Genomic DNA, 16102 nt, shown 5'->3' on the forward strand with positions numbered 1-16102 from the left:
GCTGTTTGGCAAGGTATTAAAAAGTGATATAATTTCAAGGAGTACCAAGAGCAACAAAATTCCAGGTGAGAGAACATAGTCTTGGTATTTTGTCTTGCTTAAGCTTGTGAGTTTAGATCATCTTACGTCTGTTAAACACCAGCATGCATTGCAATGATTAATAACCCTGTGCTAATGAGATGAGAAATGAAATGAAGATGCCTTGTGGTTTTAGAAGTAATTGGTGCAAAAAAAAAAAAAAAGAATAAATTATCCTGTGACTTAAATACTTGTAATCTGAAACATGTTTATCTGTGTTCTCAGCGCATTTATAGTAGATCCATACTCATTATTTTAGATGGGCAAGTTTTTGGCTCCATGTCTATTAGAAATCAAAGGCTTATCAATGTCTATGAATTTGGATATTTTTCTTCTATATTGGTGAATTTTTTTAACCTGTATCATTATGGAGAGATCTTCTTCCCTCCTGCTTTTCCAATGAAAATCTGGATCAATTTAAATGGAGTTAGAATGAGTATCATTTGTGAGAAGCAAAACCAACATGCAAATTTTAAAGCTAGAGAAGATGTGATCCTTGATGAAGCAAAAGGCTGCTTTTTTTTTTTTTTTTTTTTTTTTCCCCCTGCATCAGGGATTTTGGCTTAACACCAAGAATCCTAATATGCTTCTGCACTTCTACAGCCTGCAAAATTGGGAAAGGAATTCATAGGAGTGAGCTCTGTGAACCAGCAGTGTTGTGGAACAGACATTTAAATTTTATACTTTCCCAGCTGGAACGATAGTTTTACACTTTTATTTCAGGAATCAGCTTAAACAGACAAAAGCAGAAACACCATTAAGGGGTGCAGTCCAAAAGCATGACTTTGTTAGGACAATTTTTAGCATTACAAATGCCCCTGCTGTGTTCTTATTACGTAAGCTCTTGGCTAACAGGTACGGTCGTGCCTGGGAAGCTGTCTTGGCAAAAGTCAGTATTTTCTATATAAATCATTTGGAAATATTTCTGTCAAGAGTTAAACCAAGTATTTGCCTTGGGTTGTTTTCATAAAGGTTGCGGTAATTTTAGTTCTTTTCTTTTTAAGTTCATCTGATAGAATGCAAAGGTTTTTGTTGACTGTATCCACAATTACACTTTTGCGTTGTAGACATTGTCTTACATAAATTGTAAGAAAATGGAAGCTGATGTCAAAAACGCACTGATTTCCCTGAGTTTACTGAGAGGAATATGACGGGGTGCACTGGGAAAGAGAAAGTTTGCTTTGGTTGGGAAGAACATGGTCCATTGCTTTCTGGGACTTAAAGTTCAGGAGCCTTGATTCCGTATAAGGTTAAGTCAGTTCATCAAAATGTCAATGAAATACATGGGTTTCAGAAATGTCAATTGCTTGTTTTTCATGGGAAGTATCAGAGCACAACACTCTGCTTCGAAAACAAGATGTTCACCTTTTCTTGGCCTACAGTATTATGTAATACTTAGAGAAAATGGACGTTTTGGTCTCCTATTTTGGGAATGCAACAAGATGGCAGAATCTTTAGCATTTTCATGGAACTGGAAATTCCAATTAATGTGTGAATTTTGTAGCATTATACAACAATTGTCCGTATATATTTTACACATACACATAAGAGACTGCAGTGCAGTACAGAATAAACCATGATTCCAGTTCAATAGCTGCGTAGAAAAGTTTGCTGGAGTTGCACAAAGTCCCGGTGAAGAGCCCGGTGTCATCAGCAGAGTTATTCTGACAGGAATCGTTCCTGGGTTAGAGCAGGTTCCAGCCCAGGCAGGGGCAGGTGAGAACACTGGTCCAAGCATTGCCCAGTCACGCTAATTAAGTGTGGTTTCATGTCAAATACATAAGCATCCTTTGAGCAGACAAGTTCTGCTCTTGTCCCCCTGTCCGGTGCAGCGTGCTAGGTGATGGTTGTGGATACCTGGGTTCTCTTTTTGGGTTACTACTGTTTTCCGTATGCCTGAATCCCATTTTTTAGGACAGCATTGTCTGACAAAGTCAGGGCTCCTTTTTATTCCTTTTTTTTTTCTTTCCTGCCAACAGCTTTCTGCATTTAGCAGCCTCTCTCCATTCAGCTCGCTGTTGATAGAGTGAATTTTAATACCTCCCCCAAATAAGAGAAATTGATTTAATGTTTGCAAAGTGCTTTGAAATCCCTAAGTAAGAGTGCTTGAAATTAGACAAATTCACTGTTTCAAGGGATCTTAACATGCCTGTACGCTAACTACAAAGGGTTATTGTGAAAACTGCGGTCGGATGCCTCCTGCTGCTGCCCACAGGGAACGCGCGTCACCAAGATCTATGAACATTTGTTGAATCACAAAATGAATTTGCCGTGCAAAACTGCACTGGCACATACAGCAGGTGCCTCCCGCCGCGTCTCCGATTGCCAGCCTGAGCAAACTGGTGCATGCAGCAGATGTCTGAAGAGTTGTGGAAGGAGGGAAACTTTCAAAAGACTTGTCTGACTCTTCACCAGTTTCTGTCGATGAAGATGTGGGTATTGCAAAAAGCTGCTGATGTCTGAGCAAAACTGGGGAAGAGGCGATTCTTGCTTTCTAGCTTTGGGGGCCTTCAGTAAAACCTGTCTTAGCAAGGTATGTTCACCGGCTGAGCTCGCAGTAGAGGCCTCGGTGTTTCCCCAAATCTGAAAGTTTTTAAGCCCTTGTTGGTAATGCTGCATCTGAAGGGCAATGCGATCCTCTCAGTCCGAGCTAATCTCTTGAGTTCAAAATCTCTATCAACCATAAGGAAAACTGCCAGAAAGTAATTTGTGTTTTGCTCATCGGGAGAAGGAGACCCAAGAGGTGAAAGCATCAAACCACGTGTGTGCTGAGGGCATTTAGTCCAGGGGCCAGACTAAATGTACTGGGAAGCAAATCTGAAATCATGTAGTGGAGATGTCAGGAGGCTGAGCACTGGCTGCCTTCACCTACCGATCCATTACTGTTGTGTCAAAGCCCTTGCTGATGTGGACCTGGCCGAATGCTGCTCAAACTGAACCAAATCTGGGAACATTTGGGAAGGGTGGTAGATGAGAAACTACGTCCTTATAAGTGCTGCAGGAATGTTTTTCAGGATAGTGAGAAAAGCAGCTGAAAAGCAGCTAAAAAACTGGTTGTTTTTTCAACCTTTCTCCTCCATGAAGTCAGTTTTTCAGTAAACAAGCTGCTGAGAGAATCGCCTCTATTATTTATAGGGTGGTGGGTTTTCCAACGTGAGCTCTCACCAACAGCTAGAGATACACAAATCGACTGTATTCTGGTGTGGCCGTTTCTCCTCTGTGAACTTCAAAGATAAAATGCCGTTTTAAAAACAGGTTAACTAAGTAGGTCAGTATTTGTTCCGGGATGAGCATGTGTGGTCTTTAAGACACTGAATAAATTCTTCTTTTTTTTTTGAAAGTCTGCATTTTACAGCATCGGAGAGTTCAGCAATGCTGGTTTAGCACAGGTCCTTTTTTAAAAGCCGCATACTTCAGCGCTGAGGGGATTAGAGTTGAGCGTGCTTTAATGAACACCTGTGAAGAGAGTGAACCTGGTTAAAAGAATAGACATGCTGTGCTTCAAAGTAATCCATAGGGAGAAATATGGAGAGCCGTTTTGAAAGAATACTGTGCATTTTAACTATCTAATCCAGTTAAAAGAATGACTTTTCAGTGCACAGAAAGACAAAATACAAGAGAAAGCAGAAGAGAAGGGTTGTGTTATACGGCTACATCTTTCCCTGCTATACTTTTTGTTCTTAATCTGAATAAAAGCAAGAACACTTTGAACTACCTACCTGAAGCAGACATTCAGGGTGCAATTTCAGTGGAGTTTCTCTCCGGCAATGGGATTATGCGTTTAATGGGTGTCAGTTGTACCTTCTCCATGCTTTTTAGCTAATAGTTGTTCTGATCCCTCAGGAAATGAGAAACTTTTGAGTGAGGATGTAATGATCACATTCACTAAGGGAGAAGTAATAGAATTTTTGCTGACTGATTATTTTATCACCATTAATGCTTCCTTATGACGGTAATGAAAACCTCAAAATATTCAGCTGATGAAATGTTTTATGATGAAGACTGAGCCGGTCTTTTGCAGAACTGAATTTGTGACCTGGTAATGGCTTTAGAAGGCTGGCACAGATGGCAGCAGTGGTAAAATACTCTGAATGGCATACCAATACTGAAGCGAAGGTCTCTAAGGCTCTTTTCACAGTACTACCTTGTGCTGAATGTCTTTTGTATGAGAAGCAAATAGGACCTCGTCTGCCTAGGCAGTGCTGCTGGAAAGACCCATCTCCTATGGTAGGAAGACCAGTTAAAAGAGTCTATTTTTCAAGATTTTTATATTTAATTAGATGTCCTGTAACAGTGCTGCTCTTCATGCAGCTGGTCATTCCTTCTGCTGTTGCTGATGTACCAAAGCTTTTCCTGGAGTGGAATCTTTTCACAGATGTTTTGATTAAAATCATACATCATCCTGGCGTCCTCAAATAACTTTTTGCATGGGAGGAATTCTGTCTCTTCAAGCATAACAAATGTACACAGAGATCAAATGAATACAAGGGTAAGAAAATGAAATTTTGTCCTCTGTAATCCCTACTGTCTGAGCTTCCTGAAGCAATTAGCAAACTTTAGGCCCTCCTTGAAGGGAGCATTGCTGTCTCTGTTCTAAACACAGGGAAAGCAGGTTTGCTCAAATGCCATTGTGAGTTTGGAAGAAGAATTTTGAAGGAGTTCAGCTATTTTTTCCTACTGGGCCTATTGCCTTTTAATGCTGCAGAGTGAAAACACTGACACATCTCTCACACCTGGAGACACGGATGTCTCAGAGTTGCCTTCGTAAAAGGAATTTCTGCTACGAGGACCAACTCTTTAAAAAGTGCATTTAGAGTGATTTAAGGGCAGATTTTCTCTTATTGTCAGGTTTCTTTAAGCTATTCAGATGAGACCCAGTCCATCAGACACAGAAACAAAAGAACAGTGTAATCCAAAAATCTGTAAAATGAAGGGCATGAAAGTCTCTTCTTAGTGTGTGTGGAATCAGCTTAAAATGGGCCTAAAAGAAGTAAGACTTAACTGAAATACAAAAGATCAAACCTCAGAACAAATTGTCAGGTAACTTTAAATAAATCCTCTTTGCTCCTTGTGCTAATAATGAGACTGCTCTGGAAACCTGGATCACCGCTGTTTCACAGCAAACATCTCTTTATCTGTAGTTGCTGTCCCTCTCACCTCAGCACATCAAACCTGAGCAACCCGTAGTGTTTTGTGACTGAAAAACGTCCTCTGAAATAATAAAACTGATCCCAAAGGTAATTTGAGGTTTTCTTCTTGGTAACTGTGTTAATCCTTTGAAATGGAGAAAAAGCTCAGCTCCCATACTGAGCATGGGGGAAAGACCCTCTTGCTGAGGTCAGGATGTGCCTTCTATTAGATGCTGCTGTTTTTTATTTTTTAAAAAAGGGCAAAACTCCCTCTGCTCTTAGTTCTTGTTAAAAATTATGTAAATAACTTAACAGCCTTCCAAAAAAGAGTGGAGTTTGGTCGACACCAGGGAAGAAAATCACAAATATGGTGTATCTCCTTGAAACCTTTCTAGTAGAGGAGAAATTCCTTGCAGAATGTTGGTGAGGGTTGGCTTTGTCCCTTTTGGATGCCAGGAGCACAGGGATAGTCTTGCTTCATCTCCAGTCATCTCCAATGTTGGTGCCCATCACCGAAATCACCTGCAGGCAGCAGGAGGCCCAGTCCTGGGGGTGTCAGATGGGTAGGAGGGAAATGAGGTGCTGTGAGTTAATTAATTGTCAGCTGCATGTTGCAGGCAATTAGTTGCAGCTGGTGAAGGACAGGGACAGACTGTTTAACAGGCCTCAAAAGGTGGGTTTAACAAACTTTAGCAAGGTTGGGAGTTTTGTGCTTTGTTTAAAGGTAAATCAGAGATTTTGTACTCACTCAAGAGTGTTATTTTGTGCAAATCTACGAGGTGGTGAGTAGAATCAGGTTTCATAAACTCCATACTGGAGGAGAGCAGCACGTGCTCCCTGTGGGAATGCCACTGCGGAGAGGCGCAGGTAAGAGTCCCAAAGGGTGGCTGATCTTATGCGCTGGATAAGTGTTGTTCCCGTTTGGCCCCTTTGTGTTGCACTCTGTGCTCTGACTCCTGATTTTCTCAGTTTAAAAAAAAATAAATTCTGTCTTAATCAAAGTACTATAAAATTCAATATATGCTAATCAAATCTTTTGAGAGATTAGCAGTTATTAATGGGGAAATGCAAGAAGAGGCTGCTTAATGTGGATTTTAGGAATGTTTTTGGTGCAGCAGGGAAGGCTGCAGTCTGAAATATTTGTAACTGTTGCAGTTGTGGAGGCAAAATTCTCGAAATCTTGTTTTTCCATATTGTTTTGAAAGTCAGTTTCTGAATTAGATACACAGGAAAGATGTTCTCTGGAGGCTTTTGAGCTGTTCCTCCCTCTCTCCTTTCTTCTTTTTTTTTTTTTTTTGGTGGGGTGGGGGGAAGCTTAAATTGGTTCAAGTAAGGATCATGGAAGGCAGCCTCTGCCCGGAGCCATTTTCCCGCCTCGGCGCCTTTCCCGCCTCCACCCCCTGCTCCGGCGGGAAGGTGCGGCCCAGCGGCGGGCCGCTAGGTGGCAGCATGGCCCCGCCGCCATTGCCGTTGCCGCCGCCACCGCAGCCCCCCCCCCCCCGCGCCCGGGAGCCCTGGGAGCCGCGCTTTGAGAGGGAAAAACCCCGTAACCCTTTGGTCTCTGCAAACAATAACGTTCATAGGAAACCATCAATGCACTAAAAGTGTCGTCTCTCTCGGGAAAAAAAGTGAAGCGCGAAGCCAGGTATAGGGTATGCTGAGAAGGAGCAGGGAAGCACCAACTTTGGTTAGGGCCATGGGGCTCTTCATCTCTTTCTGGAAAATTCTATAAAAGAGGAGAAATGAAATGTATGGCAAATGCTCTGGGTATAGGCAGTGTTGTAGGACTTGATGATGTTGAGAAACGCCACATTGGTAACTGCTACACGTGAGCAAAAGGATTGCAGTCTGACCCATATAGTATTTCTGGAAGTATTCTATATATTGCAAGTGTGTTTGGGTGGGGTGGGTTTTTTGGTTGTTTTTTTGTTTTGTTTTGTTTTTTTTTTAACACAGTAACACTGTGGTGATTCAGTGCTGTGGTTCAGGACCCAGTGCATAGAAAACCAAATGTAGCTATCATGATTAACTTCTTAAAATGAAATCCTTACTAACCAGGAAATTTTAATAATTGTTCTACCTACATGTCTGTCATTAAAAAAAAAAAAAACAACCAACCCAAAGCTCTTTTGTTTCACTTATAATATTTTCTGACACTGCCCTCATCCCCTCATTTTTGCCAAGGTAAGTGAAGAAGAGATGTTATGGTGGTTCCTGCCTTCGTATATAATAAGACAGAGATTTTTATCAGTGCAATTTTTCAAAAGTCTTAACATTTACATACAAATACTAATTTTTTAAGGATTTTGCCAGTGCATAAGTTTGTATTTCTTTTTTAAAACTCTTTTTCTAGAGTATAGGGTTGTTTGACTAGGCTGATCAGGGTTTATCTGGGGCCTCGTGTAAGTATGGACGAGGATACGTCCTGAAAAATGAGTGTAAGGGGAATTCTTTGTTTATATGGAAAAATACAGATGTAAATGAAGGAAGAGCTTTGGGTTCTGCGTGAATCAGGCTGTACTCAGACTCTAGGAGTGACTAGAGGATAAAAGTGGAGGAAAAATGATGTAATGGTGCTAGTGTGGTGTTTTGGATAGCACGTCCCTGAGTGTTTTACGCCCCTGCAGCTCAGAAAGCTGAAATGAGCTTTCAGGTAGTCTTGGGGACTCAGACAGAATATAGAAGACTTCACTTTAGAAGACACACACTAGAGTTTAGCTGCAAATCTTCAGACTGAAATAAACATAGCTTTCAGGTTTATTAAAAGTTTCCTTAAAGCTTGTAAACTTGCTATTTCCATGTAAAGAGGAGCTCTGACCAAACCAGAGTCTGGCTAAAACTGGTAGGCAGAATCTGTATCAATAATATGAATTCAGCACCTAAACTGCAGTACTTTACAGTTTGGAAGAATTTCAGACAGATTTGGAGAAACTCTGAAGGCTTAATGTGCAGGGAAAGGTGCAAAATAAAAGGCTCACCTCATCTCTAGCAAGCAGATGCAGCCATGTCTTGCAAAGCTCTGGTGTGCACGTGTTGGCCTAAGTCAATAAAAGCTTGAAAAAAACACCTTGAGCTGATCCTTAGTTGAACTAAAACAGATAATTAGGAATAATTTGGCTATGACTTGGATTTCCAGCTTCCATGGTTGCAGTTTAGGCTATTCTCATCAATATATCTGGTCTCTAAGTTCCTGCCTGCCTTTATTTTGCCCTATCTATAAGATAAGCCTAAGCCATCTTAGCCTTGGACTTCTCTGGGACAAATGTATTCCCGATGCAGGTTCATCAGGTTGGTTGTACAGACAAGGGACGCTTGGATTTTCTTTCTGCCAGTGAAATCAATCCCTAGATGCACTGCAATTTGCATTAAGGAAAGCAGCAAAAAGTCATTGATTTTAACACCCTGGAAGTCATATGTGATCATGATGGAAGATGCAGTTTTGCATGTTAGATATGGCTGTCATTTAGACTTGTTCAACTGACTTTGTCCGACCTCTTTCCTCATATTTTATCTCAACTCATACCTAAACTCAGCAGTCAGAGACTTCCAGAGCTGGCCAGTGCGTGCAAACCACTTTGGTGGAGAACCTTTGTCTCTCACATTCGCTCTTCTCCAGTAGACCAGCACCACCACTGCTGTTACCTTGAGTGCTTGGTTTTCAGTTTGTTTTTCGTCATCAGCGGAGCAGTTCTTTTGTTGTGTTAGACAATGCTAACTTAGCTGACACACAGTTTTGATTTTTGGAAACTGAAAATAAGCCTTTAGACTGTTAATAGGTGTTTTCACAAACAGAAGGAAGGGCAGTCATGATTTTTAGCTGAAAGGGATTGCACTGTAGCTTTAGAGGAACATGATTTCACAAATGGATCGCACAACAATACACTAATTCTTTGTACGTCTCCAGAGGCCTCAGCCCAAAGGTAGCTGAAATTCTATACCATAATTGCATTCTTTCAAAATTGCAGCTATAAGAGACCGTAGTTGTTTCCAGAGAAATGTTAAAAATGGGGTGTGCATTTTTCTGTGCATACGTTGCATATGTTAGCATTCAGTCCTAGATTACTTCATTAACCTTTGCTCTTCAGAAGCCTTGGAAAGGAGAAATATTTGAAGGAAAAATAGATTGGGGGGAGCAAGCTGAAGGGATTTCATGAAAGGTCAAAATCTGTCAAGTCAGATCCCCCTGCCCCCGTTTGACCAAGCAGCTCCTGTTCCATGTCTCCACGAAGAAACAAATAGGTCTTGCAGGTGCTGCGGAAGCAGAGGTTGTTTTAGTGCTTATTCATCATGTTTGTTTTTGTGTATTTTATAGTGCTCTTGCATGCTTTTGCTTATTCAGATTTTTTCTTGTTCTTGAATGAAAGCTATAGTAGCAACTGAAGAAAAAAAAAACAAACCCAAAATTCAGATATATTTTATCTTTTTTATTTGTTCTTTTATTTTAAAGACAATGGAACAAGGGGTACCTGAATGACTTGAGCCTGAGATGCCTTTAGCATCAATAGCTCTTCAATACATCTAGTTCTGATGTAGCTGTAGCTGTTTTTTCTGGATTTTATTTATTTTTATTACACACTTTTGTTGTTCACCTAGTGACAGTATTATAAAGAATGCAGCTAAATTTGCTGTATATTCTGGATTCAATTTTAAAAGTGACTTCTCATGGCCAAGTTATAAGCCCTTGAAATATGGGATCATAATAGAAACGCTGACAGTATCTTAGCAGTGTCTGCAGCAGTGCATGTTTCTCTAATGTAAACAAATAGTGTTATTGGGCTCTTTTTTTCCCCACTCTCCTTGCTTTCTTCCAAAGATGGCTTTATCATTCATTAGCTATGAAAACATCATCTTTTTTGCTTAACTTACGACAGGTGGGATTTTTTTCCCCCCTTTGAATCTGAAGTGGAATGGGACAGACAAGGAAAATTTATGTTGTACCTGTTCCATCCTTTTTGTAGCTTATCCAAGAAGACTTCACTCCTGTCTGATGATATTACGTACTTCTGTTCAGTAAGTGTGTAAATAAACTCTTTCAATCTAAGCATTGAAGGAGACAGCCTTTAAGGAAAATGTCATGACAGTGTAATTAAAAGGATGGCCATTTAAAGATGCTGTATATCTAGTATGTTGTATTGGCAGAAAGTAAGCCTTTTTCCATAAAAGACTGGCACTAAAACCCCTATAACTTATTTAACTGATACCCAGGGAAACACTTCCCTGTTAACGTTCATTTAAAACTCTCTCTATAAAACCTGTATTCTGGGCTGCAAGTGTGTGGAGAAGGTAGAAGGGACACGTCCTCTTCCGTTTGGGTCATAGTGTTGGGGCTGCCCGCCAGCCTTTCCTAGAAAAGAGCTGGCACAAAGAAGTAAGAGGATGGAAGTGAGACAGGAGCGCTGCTCTGCAGACAGACAAGGGCGGTGCCTGGGCTTCCTCCTTTGTGCTTTCTCCTGACTGTGTAAGTACCCGGCGAAGTGGAAGTACCCGCCCTTGCTAACTGCAGGATGTTGCTTAGGTTCCCGTAAATACTGCTTTAATTGAAGTGTGTCTGGGTATTCGTGTGTTTTAAGTAGTATTTTCTCTTAGAAGGCCTACCACACACTATTATTAACTGGCAGTAGTTGTGGATTCCTCTTCTTCAGCTATTTTCTTTAGCTAAAAATGCAAAACTGTGCTGCCCTGAAGGGTTATTTAGCAAGAGTTTTAATGAAATAATAGAAACATTGCACTCTAGTGATTTCCCCCATGCAGGGAAATGTCACAGTCCATTGGTCTTTCCCAGGAACGTTACACAAAATTACACCTATTTTCATTACTCCGCTCAAGTACAATATTGTTAAGTAAATATTTGCACAAAAATGTGGCCATCCTAAGGTGTGAGCTGTCCCACAAGGTAAATAATTAAAGCATGTGCTTTCTCTAGTAGCAGAAACCAGTGCTTGATACAGGTTTGATCATTTCACATGTCTCTTTGGTAATCCATAACTGTCTTCTGCAATTATTTTCATCGTCCAGCCAAGCAAAGATAAAAGGTAGAACATGCCTCTTGCGCCGACTCCCAGGGAAACTCCATTATCCTTCAAGGGTCACGTGGCTGTGAAAAAGCCAATCTGAGTGGGAAGAGGCAGCCCGCAAGGACGAGCTCAGGACGAGCAGAAAATGAAGTTGTTACCAGACAGCAAACTGCAGCCCTCGCTTCTTATGAATATTTGAATGAGTAACTAAAAACAGCTCGGTGGACTCTAAGCGACTGTGACAGCTGAAACTGCCTGGGAAACTAGCAGTCTACAAGGACCGCGATGAAAAGATCAGCAGTCGTATTTCCACCTACGCCAGCATAACTATATTGTAAAACAAGAGGAGGTTCACAGTCCCCAAATATTGTTTAGAAAAAAAAAAAATCTTGTCTTTCCCTATGAAGTTTGATAAGCCAGGTACCTACAGAATCTGTCAAGAAATTTTGAATTCATTAAAATACACTGATTTCTAACAATCTACCCAAAGCAAGAGAATAGCCACGTTTTCTAGACATTGAAATATTGATGTTGCTGTTGCTTATAGAAAATTGGCCCTAGTGAATCTTTCATGAATACCTTTCAGCTAGTTCCGTGTGGAAAGAAAGATGATGAGAACAGTTTCCCTGAAGCTAAGATGTTCTGAATAATCTGAAAAAAAAGAGAGGGGAGGGGAAAAGAACCGTAATAAGCAAACTAATGAAAGACTGGGCTTTATTTTATAGTGGTCAGAAAGGTGTACAGCAGTTCTGAAAAGAGCAAAGGGGCTAGTATCCATTTTCTTAAAAAAAATTAAAAAAAAGGAAAAGTCTGTTACACTAAAGTGCAGTTTGCTGACACTCATTTTTGTTTTTAATTTGGTATGTCTTCCTGATCATATAGACCACAGTTTGTGTCCTCTGCTGTCTAACTATGCAGCAGTATTTAATAATGTGAATATTCTTCACTCAGTTGTTTCACTGGGACTGCTTACATGAGAAAAGAACGGTTGCAGAATCACTTTGGTAGGGTGTTCAAGATGTTGGCTTTGTACTAAAGCTGTGACAGTGACATCTTCCTCACATTTTTTATTACTATTTCAAGTTTACACTATAAATCTGACTTGAAAAGCAGATGAATTGTTCAGATAAAATGTAACTGGCTTGCCGTAAATGAATAAGGAAGAAAGAAGTATGCTTTTAAAATAAGAAGATGAAGAGCCGTTTTAACAGGAACTGCACTTAGGCTTGTCGAATGGCCCTTCATCCTGGCCCTTCTGCCATTTGGTAGCGATGCCGTTGGTTTCAGTGTGACATCTGCAGTGCTGGAACAGAGAACAGTTTGAAAAATCGTGGAGTTCCTACCGAAGGAGATCTGTCTAACCTGTCCTTAAATGTTCGTCAAGAGTGATGGTGGAATAATTGATCCTGTAATAATAAAACACCGGAGATGGACAGGCAGACCCTGCCCAGACCTCTTTTCTATGAGCTCAGGAATTAGAGATCCACAGCTGAGTTGTGTTTCTTAACAGAGCAATGGCAGAGCAAGCTGGAAGGCTTAGGTCTTATTCTACCTATTCTGTCAATATCATTGACGTTTCCCAGAAAATGTGGAATAAATAAAAACTCAGGCTACATGAGTTAACTACAGAACTGGATTAAAAATTATCTTCACATTTCTCTTTCAAATTTTGCACGGTATGGTTTTTTTGTTTGTTTGTTTGATCTTTTAATTTTGATTACATCCAGAAACTTTATCTAGTTGTGATTAACTGACAGGATTTAGTTTGCATTTTGGCATAGTTACTTAATTTTGTTCTGTATTGCATAAGAAATATCTTGAAGCTTGTTCATATTTTTCCTGTGCCTTAGTTTTTAGTAGTATTTTGTTTCTGCAAATCTGATGAAAGATGTCATGGACAAGAGATGATGATTTTACAAGGAAAAAGGGAAAAAAAAGAAGGCAGGAAAAAGGATCTCTGAAACTCCTGGAATTCTAGCCATCACGCCAGTATTTGGGCCCAGAGCACAGCAGATGTGTAAAGGGCACTTTCTTGATCCCCAGCACTCCTGGGTAAGTACAGAAAGATCCTGCGCTTTGTAGGCTGCAGTGATGTGCTTCTCTGCTCACGTGTTAGTTTTGGACTGGTCCCTTGAATGATTTCAAGGGTTTTGCACCTTTGTAAACCAATGTTTTTATTAAATACCACAGACAAGGGGCTCAAGGAGGTCTGCAATGGAACAGGACTTGCCTGGAAAGACCTGTTTGTTAGTGCAGCAGCATCCGAAAAAGAAACAAGCCAAACAGTTCTTGTGAAGGGTGGCTGTGGTTCCTGTCTGTTCTTGTGTCTCATTGCCCATGGAGTCAGGAACCCTACCAGGAAATGCCATTTAACCACACGAGGTGAGGGTTTGGAAAGCTCTGAGTCAGTGCAGAGGCAGGGAGGTGCCAGAGGGTATCCTAAAGATTTTATGTCCCCGGTGAAGGATGGGGCAAAGACAGAAGTGCGATGCCCATTTCCCAAGGATGTTCCCTGCCCTCTGCTTTCCACCTCAGCCAGGAACTCTCGGTCAGTAGCCAGGGCTACTGTGGTTCCAGCTACACGTTGTGTTTCTCGTGGCCTGACGCTCAGTGGATGTGGGAGCTGGAGGAGCTGAGATGCTCTGTGGTTATGTGCTGGCACATATGCACAGCAGTAGCTGAGTCCAGATTTCACAGCCGCATTTGCCAGTGTCATCTTCTGTTTAAAGAGATACAAATTGCCTTACTTCCTCAGTATTACTCTCATTCTTGGATCTTTTTCATGGCTAGGCATGATGAAGAGTTACGATTCAAAAAGTGGCACATCACAGGCAAACGGATTTGCTTATCTGGCTGCTACCTAATGTGCCTAAGTCCTCTGTTCTTCCTACTCTCCCTGCCTTTGATTTTAGTATGAAAAATAAGTAGATGTGAATGTGACGCAGGTTCTGTCCTGCAGTTAATATCTATTAAGCCTCTGGAAACAGAGCCAATAAAGGTTTGTAAGATTGATCGGATAATTTCCAGTTTATTTCTGTGTGTAAAGCAATAATTTTCATTAGATAATAGACATGACTGTTTTTCTTTTTAGGGTTTCTGAGGTAGGCGTTTAAAAAAAAAAAAGTTTTTCTAGTTCAGCCTGCAATTTACTTAATGCAAATGCAACCACTCTGAAAGCAGAATGATTTCTTGCCATTCTGTCTGAGTCTGGCCGTCAATCTTCTCTTCTCCAGAGACACTGTTTGAAGCCTGATGGCAAAATCTGATGGCTCGAACGATCCTGCACAAAAAAAAACTTGTATAGCTCTCTTGATTTTTCCAAAATTCATCCTTTCTCCAAACCGGGAAAAATCAAGCTCTGTAAAAAAAAAAAACCAACAAACCAAGAATAATTTGTTAAACTGATGATACAACTCTTTAAAGACCACCAGCCATCCCTGCTGTACATTCGTGTAAAGATTTTTCATTCTGTTAAAAGCTGCAGATTATTCAGTTAATCAGCACTGGGTCTTTTCTTTTATCAGTATTTACGTCGCTGCCTGCGCAGAAGACTGCAGCCCCAAGGAGACTATTTTCTCGATTCACATCCACCGTATCAGCTCTAAGCCAAGTTATAAAACTCCTTGAAGAATGAGAGAAGATATATTCCTGGCTTTTATCTGCTCAGCTCTCTTTCAGCAGCTCTTTGACATTAACTGTGTGTCCGCCTGAGCAGAGCAGGTAGGGGGATGGTTAGCTGCGTGTGCACTTTGCTGAAGACTGGAAGGAAACGCTACCAAAGGCTTGATCCATCTGCAGGTACTTCTGTGAGACAAGGACTTTGGAGAGTGAGTGTCTGTTGTGATGTGCAGTGAGGATGAGCTCTGTAGGGAGCCATGGGGTACAAACATCACAGATCCCAAAGCTTTCCTGAATTTCTTGTAAGGTAGAAGTGCTCTAAGTACACAGCTAAATATCTGCCACAAATAAGACAATATTTGAAACAATTTGTTCAGTTGTTGTTTTGTTTGCTAGCATTTTGGCCAGCAAAGGAAGTTCTGCTTTAATCCTGGGGCTCTCCCCTCTCACCTCTCCATTACTGATCCTCAGTTTCCCACCAGGAGGTTGCAGGCAACGTTGATCAGAGGCTGTGGCTTCACGAGTTCTAGCAGCAACAACAAATTGGTCCTTAAAAACAGTCTGTCTTTCTGTTTCATGTTTTTCTGGGAAAAGAACTCTTAGCTTTCATTTTTTCCTTCCCCAGTAAATGAATGCACGAGACTGAAACCAGTTCTTATACACACAGGTATCTGGACTGCACCTAACAAGAGGCTTGCTTCCACAAGGGACTTTCATTTAACCATGAAAGAAAAGTACTTGGTGCCTTTCCGTAGTATTCAGTTTGAGAAGGGTCTGTTGGGGCGCACATTAGTGACCTCTTCAACTAAAAAGAAAAAGAATAAGAATTTGTATCCTGCTCTCCACTGGAGAAACATTTCAGCACTTACCAGTGACTCTGGAAGTAATTTCCTCGGAGATTTTCTTGGCTTTGTACACAAAAAACAAGACCTGAGAATTGTTTCATTGCTACTCTTCCCTCCCACCCCTTTCCCCTGGAGACAATAGCCTGTTTCCTTTTGTTATCCTCTTACTAAATTCCGGAAGTTTTCTGGTTTTAGTGTGTAGTGTTTGGTGGTTTGTTTTTTTTTTTTTTTTAATAGCAATGGGAAGCTTTTCTTCTCTCTCCATCGTTCTTCATGTACAGTAGGGACTTAGGGACTTCTATTTTTATGATTCAATGATATACTTGCCAATTAACAGTACTTGGTTATTCTTTGAGTAGAAATAGATTGGGGGGGGCGGAGAGTGCTTGGTTTCTTGCTTTTAATTTCTCTTTGAAGT

The sequence above is a fragment of the Chlamydotis macqueenii genome, chromosome 9 (assembly GCF_036417535.1).
Source record: "Chlamydotis macqueenii isolate bChlMac1 chromosome 9, bChlMac1.mat, whole genome shotgun sequence".
Lineage (NCBI taxonomy): Eukaryota > Metazoa > Chordata > Aves > Otidiformes > Otididae > Chlamydotis > Chlamydotis macqueenii.